General features: G+C 44.3%; 1 non-coding gene across 1 annotated transcript; it reads right to left on the reverse strand.

Annotated features, from left to right (window-relative positions):
- Window positions 1-3,925: 3,925 nt before the first annotated feature.
- On the reverse strand, window positions 3,926-4,236 carry LOC129673039 (small nucleolar RNA U85). Its single transcript, XR_008719602.1, has one exon. It is a non-coding gene; the product is annotated as a small nucleolar RNA U85 (small nucleolar RNA).
- Window positions 4,237-9,736: the final 5,500 nt, after the last annotated feature.

Raw genomic sequence — 9,736 nt, forward strand, 5'->3', positions numbered from 1 at the left:
GTGCTCATGAGTGCTTGCTCTTGCATTCCCATCCCAATCTGCTGAGCACAATCCCAGAACAAGCTGGAGGCTGCTACACACGAAGGCTGCAGGCCTCAGTGCAGCCAGGTGTCCCTCCCTTTCTCAGGGCATGACGCAGGGAGTGAGCCCTGTGGACACCCTCTCCTGGTACCCTGGAAGAGGCAAGCACCCTTGGCCCAGTTAACTCTCAGAGCATCTTCAACAGAACTTTCTCTGAGGACCAAGTCTGTGAGGAAGATGGTAAACTATTCCACTGGAAATGCAAATTGGCTGTATTCTTCCTCACTAATCCGGTTCAGATAAAAAACAAACAAACAAACAAACAAACAAAACAAAACAGCTCACAGCTGGAGGTAAGCAGCCACAGATCAGCCAAACCCACAGAGCTGGCAGGGCAGAAGTAGCTATAGAGTGAGACCAATTACATTCCATTGAGAGTGATTTGGGGAAGGAGTTTTTCTTCAAGAACAGAAGATGGACAGGGCACAAGAAACAAAGGCTTGTTGTCCACATACGCAGAGCAGATAGGCAAGCTGTTAAACAGGCCAGTGCTTTTGCCTTCAGATGTGGCAAAATTTGCCCCAAAGGCTACAGTTTGGTTTCATGCAAATTTGGGTCAAAGTGTTCCAGATCTTCATATTTGGACTACTGCAGGCCTCTCCAGAGACTGCCTGGATGGTAAACTGTGCACCTGTGATCCCTAAAGCTTCATTAGGTGATCAGTGAGCCACCCCCAAGAAGTACCCCCAGTGAGCCTATAGACACCTGTGTCCCTGACCCGCAACTTTTCTACCTGCCTCAAGAGTGCGGAGAGCATTTACCTGCAAATTTCATGATTTCTTTGTTTTTTATTGCTGAGTAGTATTCCATTGTGTAGATGTGCCACAATTTCTGTATACATTCCTCAACCGAGGGGCATCTGGGTTGTTTCCAGCTTCTGGCTATTACAAATAAAGCTGCTACAAACATGGTTGAGCAAATGTCCTTATTGTGTACTTGAGCATCTTTTGGATATATGCCTAGGAGTGGTATAGGTGGATCATGAGGAAGCACTACTCCTAATTGTCGGAGAAAGCACCAGATTGATTTCCAAAGTGGTTGTACAAGTTTACATTCCCACCAGCAGTGGAGTAGTGTTCCCCTTTCTGAGACTGATACTCCAACCAAGGACCATTCATGGAGATAACCTTGAATCGCTGTACAGATGTAGCTCATGGCAGTTCAATGTCCAAGTGGGTTCCATAGTAATGGAAATGGGAACAGGGACTGTCTCTGACATGAACTGATTGGCCTGTTCTTTGATTGCCTCCCCCTGAGGGGGAAGCAGCCTTACCAGGCCATAGAGGAAGACAGTGCAGCCACTCATGATGAGACCTGATAGACTAGGATCAGAAGGAAGGGGAGGAGGACCTCCCCCATCAGTGGACTTGGGGAGAGACATGGGTGGAGAAAAGGGATGGAGGGGAGGATGGGGAGGGGAGGGGGGAGGGAGCTACAGGGAGGGAGCTACAGGGAGGGTACAAAGTGAATAAACTGTAATTAATAAAAAAATAAATACAAACCAATCTAAGAAAGAAAGAAAGAAAGAGAGAAAAAAAGAAAGAAAGAAAGAGTGCAGAGATCTGTGTAAACCTGCATTCATTTCATACTGACAAAGTCTCCCTGTCTCAGTTATGTCCAGGTGATCCAGGGAGGGTTAGAATTTTTGGTGGGCCTGGGTTGGGGGGATAACACACAATTTCATGAATGACCCTATCTCCTGTCTCACTATGGAGATCTTCTGTATTCATCTGTGTTTATTCGAATGAAGTCAGATCTCTGAAATTTCTTTCCAGTGGAATACATAAACAATGTCTACCCCTCCTCCTAAGGTATAAATGACAACCAAGGCAGGAGTCAACCCAAAATTCTCTTCTGAGAACCAGTGAGGTTGTTGAGCACCATTACAGAGCACAGGGAAGAGGTTATTTATAGAGGAGTGTGGGTGCTCCTCCTCTGTGGAAAGCCTTTATCCATCAGAGATGGGGGCTTCCCTTAGCTGCACATATGAAGCCCCTCCTCATCCACAGCCCGTTTCCCCACTCCCAACCTACCCATATATTCTAGTTCTTCCCCGAGGCCATGTTCAATTGAGACAGAGTTGCATACAGCAGGTAGTAAGAAGTGGCTGGATACTCAGGCGAGAGTCTTGGGACCCTGCCCACCACTCCTGGAGAGGAAAGAAACAGCCAAAAGCCCAGCTGGATAATTGCTCTGCAAGGGAGCATAGCTGGACTTGGCAAGATGGCAGTTCCTTAGCTTGCAGGATAGTCACAACAGCAGCAACTTTGGAAAGAGAGTCTTTCCTCGCTCCACTTCTTGACTCCCATCCTGTATAAATTGCACATGCCCTGGTGCCCCATGGATTTTTGGGGAAGACCCTACTTTAAGACACCTAGTTAATGCTACTGCATGTTCTGCTGGTGGGAAGAGTACCCTTCTCCAAGATGTGTCTTGGCAATTTCTGCAGGTGTTGTAACAGTGACTGGGAACAAGGAATGCCAAATGTTTCTCACAGCATGAACACGATGATTCTGCATCAGGAAGCAGTCACATCTGGTCCATCAACTTTGACATGTTCAGTTGGACATTTCTGTGGGTAAGAAAATTGTAACATTTTGTAGCCAATAACCTAAATCGGACTCTCAAGGGAAAGCAAAATGCCTGTTACAGACTTCAGGTGATGTCTAGATTTATTAATAAAGAGAAGATGTTTACTTTCAGAGCTCAGAAAAGAGTTTCCGGCATTTTAGGGAAAGTGTGTGTTGTGGTTTGAATGAGAATGCCCTATAGGCATAGATAGATAGATAGATAGATAGATAGATAGATAGATAGATAGATAGATATAGATAAATAGATAGATAGATGATAGATAGATAGATGATAGATGATAGAAGATAGATAGATAAATATATAGATATAGATAGATAGATGATAGATAGATAGATAGATAGATAGAGATAGATGATAGAAGATAGATAGATAGATAGATAGATAGATAGATAGATAGATAGATAGGTAAACAGATAGATGAATGCTTAGTAGGATTAGGATTAGGAGGTATGGCCTTGTTGGTGGATGTGTGTCACTGGAGATAGGTTTTGAGTTTTCAAAAGCCCACACCAGGCCCAGTTTCTCTGTCTCTTTATCTCTCTGTTTATTCTATCTGTCTGTCTATCTCCATCTCTCTGTCTGTTTCTCTCTCTCTCTCTCTCTTTTCCCTCCTTCTCCTGCCTAAGTATCAGATGTAAAGTTTCCAGCTACTAGCACCAGTGCTGTGCACCCCACCATGAAGGTAATGGACTCAGTCACTGAAACTGTATGCAACCTCCCAATGAAATGCTTTAAAAAAAAAAGAGTTGCTTTGGTCGTGGTATCTCTTCACAGCAATAGAGCAATGACTAAGACAACACACTATGTTGTCTGAGCTTATATCTATAAGGCTGTCATTTAACACTAGAAAACTCAAGCACAGGGCTGAATCAGTACTTAACAACCTCTGCCTTTGTGTGTGGGGGTGTGTGCATGCATGCGTGTGTGTATGAGTGTGATCCTACACATATGTAAAACATCAATACACTTTAATGCAGTTTTATTTTGATATGGATTATTAAGATTAAATGCATATAAATTTTTAAAAATCAAGTTAAAATACTTAGCAAAAATAAATGATACTGATATATTTGAATATATGGATGAATGAATAGATGCGTAAATAAAAATTATATAATAAAAATTACGTAACCTCTTCAAATATGTGCATAGCTTTTTTTACCCTTTTATTTAATAAAATGCCATAATAAAACCTGTTGTTTCATATTTAACTGAATACTTAATCCAAAACGTATGCTTTTTTTTTCCTTGCAGCCATTAGATCACCAAAAATATGCATTTCATCTCTCAGTGGCCATGACATAGCTAAGTCCTTCAAAACTTCTGACCCTGGTGCCTTGAATATGTCCTGTTTCTCCTTCCTTTCCAGTTTACAACTTCTCCCTGGCAACTGAAGAATCATTCCTCCCGGAGTGAGGTGGTTCCAAGTGGGCGAAGTGTTTCTTGGATTGCACTTGCAGCGGATGTACAGAACTCTGTCTCTACCACGATTATAGACCTGGTATGCAGTTCTCTTACTCAGCTTATAACCTGAATTTCTTAAAACATTACTTTCAATTCTGCTTTCAGTTATCCCAAAATAAACATGTCTAAGCAAAATTTGTTTTTGGTTATAAAACTAATACATGCATATATTGCTCCTGTCAAAACGTGAATGGACCTAAAGTCCCCCTGCAAACAAACTCAACTCCTGTTGTCCCCTCTATCAGGGGAAAAAAAATATGTCTTTCCAAACCTTTGCTATATGCTCACCTAAACCCACAAACTCACCTGGACCTGTGCCTTTGCTTGTGTCTATATGTGAAAATTAAGTTTACAACCAATGTATACAGCATCAAATTAAACATCTTTATAAGTACCTGAGATGTCCTCTGTGGACCACGCCCCCAGAGGAATTGTCATGGGACTGCTGAGATGGAGCATGTTCAAACCTTGGAAATCTCAAACTTGAGTGTGGTTCTGAGTCTTCTGGAAAGCCCTCTGGACACCGAGTGGGGAAGTGCCCACTTCTCCAGCTGTAAGGCTCAATCTCCTTTGGTCTCTGGGTGGAAAAGAATGAGGCGCAGGCACCTAAGTGAGAGCAGAACGAGGTAAGCTTCACAAAATCTCTAGCTGGGGATGTGGGAAAAGGAGCTCTTTTAGCTGGGCTGCCGTCCCAACCCAGGTGGCAGTGGGGAACTCAGGGCTCTGAGACCCATTTAGGTGGTGACAGAGGCCTGACCTGCAGGTGGCCAGTCACATGAGCTTGTCACCTGTTATCTTTCCATTTCCTCAAGTCCCAAGCCCCATCCAATGAGACACATTCATCCTCAAAAACCCTCCCCACTGCCCAAGGTTTAGAAGTCCCTGTTCCACATGAAATAAAGCAGAGAGCACCATCTACTTCACTGAAGGACATCCGAGACTGGCTGTATATTCTGAGCTGTAGCACTGGTGAAAGATGGGCCTCCCCTCTTCTCAAATAATTCATCATGCTGTTGCCAAAGAACCACTGGAGCCACTGCTATGGTTCACCCGGCGGCTGCTGCAATGACAATATTCAAGAGTGAGCTGCATTCCGAAGTCTGTAAATACAGCTCAAGCAACATAAAGTACATTTTAACCAGCCCTGTAGGCCAGGAGGAGGGCTTAGTGAAATATGTGAGGTATTTTTAAAACCTACGTCACAGACGTTCAAGCGTCTTTTGGGCTCAATCATAACTGCTTACCCTCTGTCTTTGTCAACAAGTGCTTTCAACAGGCCAGCACCTCACTCCAGGCATCCTGGGACATAGATTGCCTCTTGACTCGGGAGATGACCAGTGTGGTGAGGCTGCAGGAGGTATGGCCAACAGTGAACTCTCAGAACTGAGTGTGGTATGTTCCAGAAGGAGTGGAGCATCCTTAGCAAAGGAAGTTCTGAATTCAGAAGGCACCTGGGTCATTTCCAACTACCACCCAACCTTGAAAGATGAACAAGGCATCTTTACAGAGTTCCTTCACTGAGCCAGGCATGTGAACCTATGCTACTGAGACTCTTCCTGCAGTACTCTGGCCTGGGCCCCAGCATGCCAACTCTCCTCCCAAAATGGACTATTCTGCGATGGTCCATGGATATGACTGCTGTGGACTTTTTCCTGGCTCTGTTGGCCTTCTTTCTATGTTCTAAACAGCGTCTCCTTCCTTAACTCACATCTCTTCTCTACCCTCTCTGTAGAGATGAAGCAGATGGGCTAGAGAAAGGGACCCTTCAGTGTAGTGAGAATTTTGGTTTCTTTAAAATTTATATATTATAATAATGTGTTTTTGTTTTAATCCCAGCTGTGGGGATATGAGGCTGCTTCATAGGGGCTAACTATGATTTGCCTCGTGCTCTAGCAGAGGTGTGATTTTGTGAACTACAGATAGTTTCTGCATTGTGTGATGTTTTGAATTCTGGTGACTTTTCAGAGGATAGGAAAATGCTACAGCCTGATAGGTAGGCTGTTGCTGATTGCTGGTTAAATGCTTTGGTCGCGGTGTGCTAAGCTGTAGTACACAAAGAAATAAGAAGAATTAGAAATTGAATATTCTGACTGTGAATATTAAGCTTGACCCAAGGAGCTGAGGTCGGTAATCAGTAGGAAGTAGTCTAAAGATAATGTCATTCCCTTTTCTCTCTTTTCTTTTTTTTCTCCTATCTAGTGTCAGGGGGTTGAAAGGGAAGAAGAAAAGGGCTGGAGAAGGGTGGAAGAAAAAAGAACACACAAAGTAGCAAACACCAGCTACACTTTAGTGGCTAATGCCAAACTTCTTGCTCTTCTGGAGTCCACTCAGCCCGATCTGCATGAGACTGAGGTAGGCCACATTGAAGCTTGAGTTTCCCTGAATGGCAGTGGCCATGATGACCTGGTAGCTCAAGACTGTACTCTTCTGAAGCTTTCCAGGCTACTCCCTAGCCATCCCTCCCCCATCATCCCTGGGAGTGGACAACTTCCCTAGTTCTGAGTGTCTTTTCCTTCCCCTTGGGACAGCTCACTTTTCCTTCAGGAAAGGCAGGATGCTCTCCACCCAGCAAAGCAGGGCCTCAGGAATCATCAACAGTGCTGACAGCTTTAGACTCACAGTGCATGCACGGGAGTGGACTTCATCAGACTGACCACATAATAAACTCACAGAGGGAAGAATTCTCAATCTGCACAGCAAAAGACCATTACAGAGGCTCATAGAGGCTTCCCTAAACATCTAAAGCACGCCACACAAAATAGGGTTGTTTTACATCTTGGCTTGAAGTGAGCTTTCTTGCGTTGTAGACAGCAGCTACTCTAAACACAATTTCACATATTCCAGTTTTCACTCTTTTCCTTGACATCCACAGAGATCCACCTTTACAGAAGCCTTCCAATAATCATAGAGGCTCTGTTCTTTCTTCTAAATCACTGAGGCTTTTCCACTTGGTAGTGCTGGGTATGGAACCCAGGGCCTAGCACACAGACAAGTGCTCTATTCCTCAGCCACATACCCACCCTCTATGTAATTTCTGGTTTTATTACATCTTCCCCCTCACCTTGTTCTTTCCAGGGATTAGACTTTCTCTGGAGAGCCCCAGTGCTTAATCTCACCCTTTCTAAATTCTCCAAGGATATTTTTTTTACATCTACCCAATGTTTAATTTATGTTCTTTAATTATGTTCTTCAACTGTGTGGTCCTAACTAGTGCATCTGGTTCTCTGTGGACAATATGTTCTTCATTCAGGCAGATGGCTTTAGACTCACAGGATTATTACAGTGGATGCATAGAAATGGATCTCATCAGACTGACATTTTAATAAACTCACAGGGGCAAGCATTCTCAATCTGTACAACAAAGACCATTTCAGGAAAGACAAACAGTTGGACTGTGCACTGGTTTTGATTGTGCCACTTAACAAAAAGATAACCAATAACAGAACTGCTACTAACAGCTCAAACAAAAGCAGTATGTATCATATGAGCAGCATAAGAGAAATGAGAATTCACCAATGGAATACTGAGAATAAAAAAGTGATAACAACAGCACAAATGATGAACGGACTCCCAGGAACAGGTGCAAATGCCTGCGAAGAGGAGCCCCAGCTGGGGTAGGGGTGGGCTGACTATAGGAGCAGCAGGAGCCAGAAACATCCCTGGTTGGTAAGAGACTCAAAGGTCAGCATCTAACACATTGTTAAGTGGCACAATCAAAATCAGTGCACAGTCCAACTGGTAACTGTAGCCTTGGAATGAAGGGGGGGTGCGACTTGCCTGCTAAGTACAGTACACACCTACACACCGCTTGTTTTGTTAAACAAAGTACCTTTCAAAGGCATTCATGGAAAGATGACAGAGGAGCACTCGGCAGATATGACGTGGTGCATGATACATTGCCATAGGCTCCTGATGGCACAGGCGTGCATGCTTACATTCTTACCTATCAGAATACAGGCTGGAGGACAAATATGGTACATTTGAGGTTTACTTCAACGTTACCCCGAGGGGCTCAGAGACACTGAGGGCGCAGGTCACGGACAGCTACAGGAGAGCACAATTTCACTTTGTCCTAAGTTTTCCATGGTAGATGATCTTTTATTTTGTCCAATGAAAACACTATATGAGCACAGCATTTAGGAAATAATGTCAAGAAAAATGTCTCTGTGCCCTGAGTTCAGATCACCCCTCCTATGTAAGTCCCCTTTGATGATTTTTTTTGAAATTGAACTTAGCATTTGGCAAAACCAGAAGGGAAAAACGAGATTTGGGATACATTTCTATTTTAAGACAGAGCTTGTTTTTGCCTCATCTTGTGAGGCGTGCAGCGGTGTGAGTGTGTGAAACAATGCCAAGGTATCCTACCCCTGCCCTTCCTCCTCCCAGCACATGGGATAATCCCACAGGGCCAGGAGAGAATAGACTGACACCCCCTCCTTGAAGGAAGACATTTGCTAGCGTAGCACATCCCTGACCTGGCTGAAAGCCTCCATCCTAGGGCTGTAACTACGGAAGTCTTCCTCCTGCCAACGCCCTGGAATTGTTATGGATGGATGTTAGCTCATCCCAGCCTCCACCCAGGCTTTCCTGGGTCTTCAAGAAGAGGTCCAAGTATACTATTAACTCTATGGCTTCCCCCCTCTGTGAATGTCTCCACAGCTTGGATCTTTGCACTATGCTATTTCCAGATAGCTTTGTTAGCAGGGATGTTGTAGGCCTGAGTGTCCGGTGCAGCTGCAAGCATAGACTTCAGGTTTCTGACGGGGGTTCTAGGCCATGGTGTTTGGAAACAACAGTGTGAAGACTTCCCGAGTATGTCAGCATATAGAAAACCCAGAAGAGACCCAGTTGAAGTGAAATGTAACAGCTCAACAGCTTTACTTCTGAACATTTGGTAGCACAAGCAATTTTCAGGGAACACCACAAAACATCATCACATTGTCTTCTGAATCCCCCTGAGAGGATGCTGTCCAGAGCCTATCCTTGAAGCAGTGTTCTGGAGTAGGGTTTGGATCAGGTTCAGGAGCTGTGAACCCTTGAGGTCACATTTTGAGCCTGCTCTGTGGAATGTGCAGCCATGAGGCTCACAGAGTGGCTCAGGGACCTGAAGCAAGAGCAACAGACCTTGGAGAATGTCCAAGGTCAGATTTTGTTTTGAGGTACAATTTCACAGAGCCAAGATACTTGAACTTACTATGTATCTACGAGGAATCTTGAATTTGTAATCTCTTTACCTCCACTGGTGCGCTAGCATTACAGGTGTGCACCTCATGCCTGCTTTCACGTGGTGCTAAGGAATCTAAACCAGGGCCTCCTGCATGCTAGGAAAGCATTCTATTCGCTGAGCTCTATGCCCAGTACCTCTTCCCAGGCCAGGCTTACCATGCCCATGATGCCTTTCTTCACAGGCACCCTTCAGCACTGTCTACCTCCGTGAAGATGTTTTATATCATGAAAGAACAGGCTTGCACATTTAAACTGTGAACCAATTAGTCTTGAAAGGCAACTAGCCAAATCTAGATCAGGAAATAAGACCAGGTGGGCCAGCTTCCACAACCACACGGCTAAGCTGGGGAATCCAAAATTCTTGTAGAATGAT

Source organism: Psammomys obesus, unplaced genomic scaffold (genome assembly GCF_907164565.1).
Source record: "Psammomys obesus unplaced genomic scaffold, mPsaObe1.curated_primary_1811, whole genome shotgun sequence".
NCBI classification, from domain to species: Eukaryota; Metazoa; Chordata; class Mammalia; order Rodentia; family Muridae; genus Psammomys; species Psammomys obesus.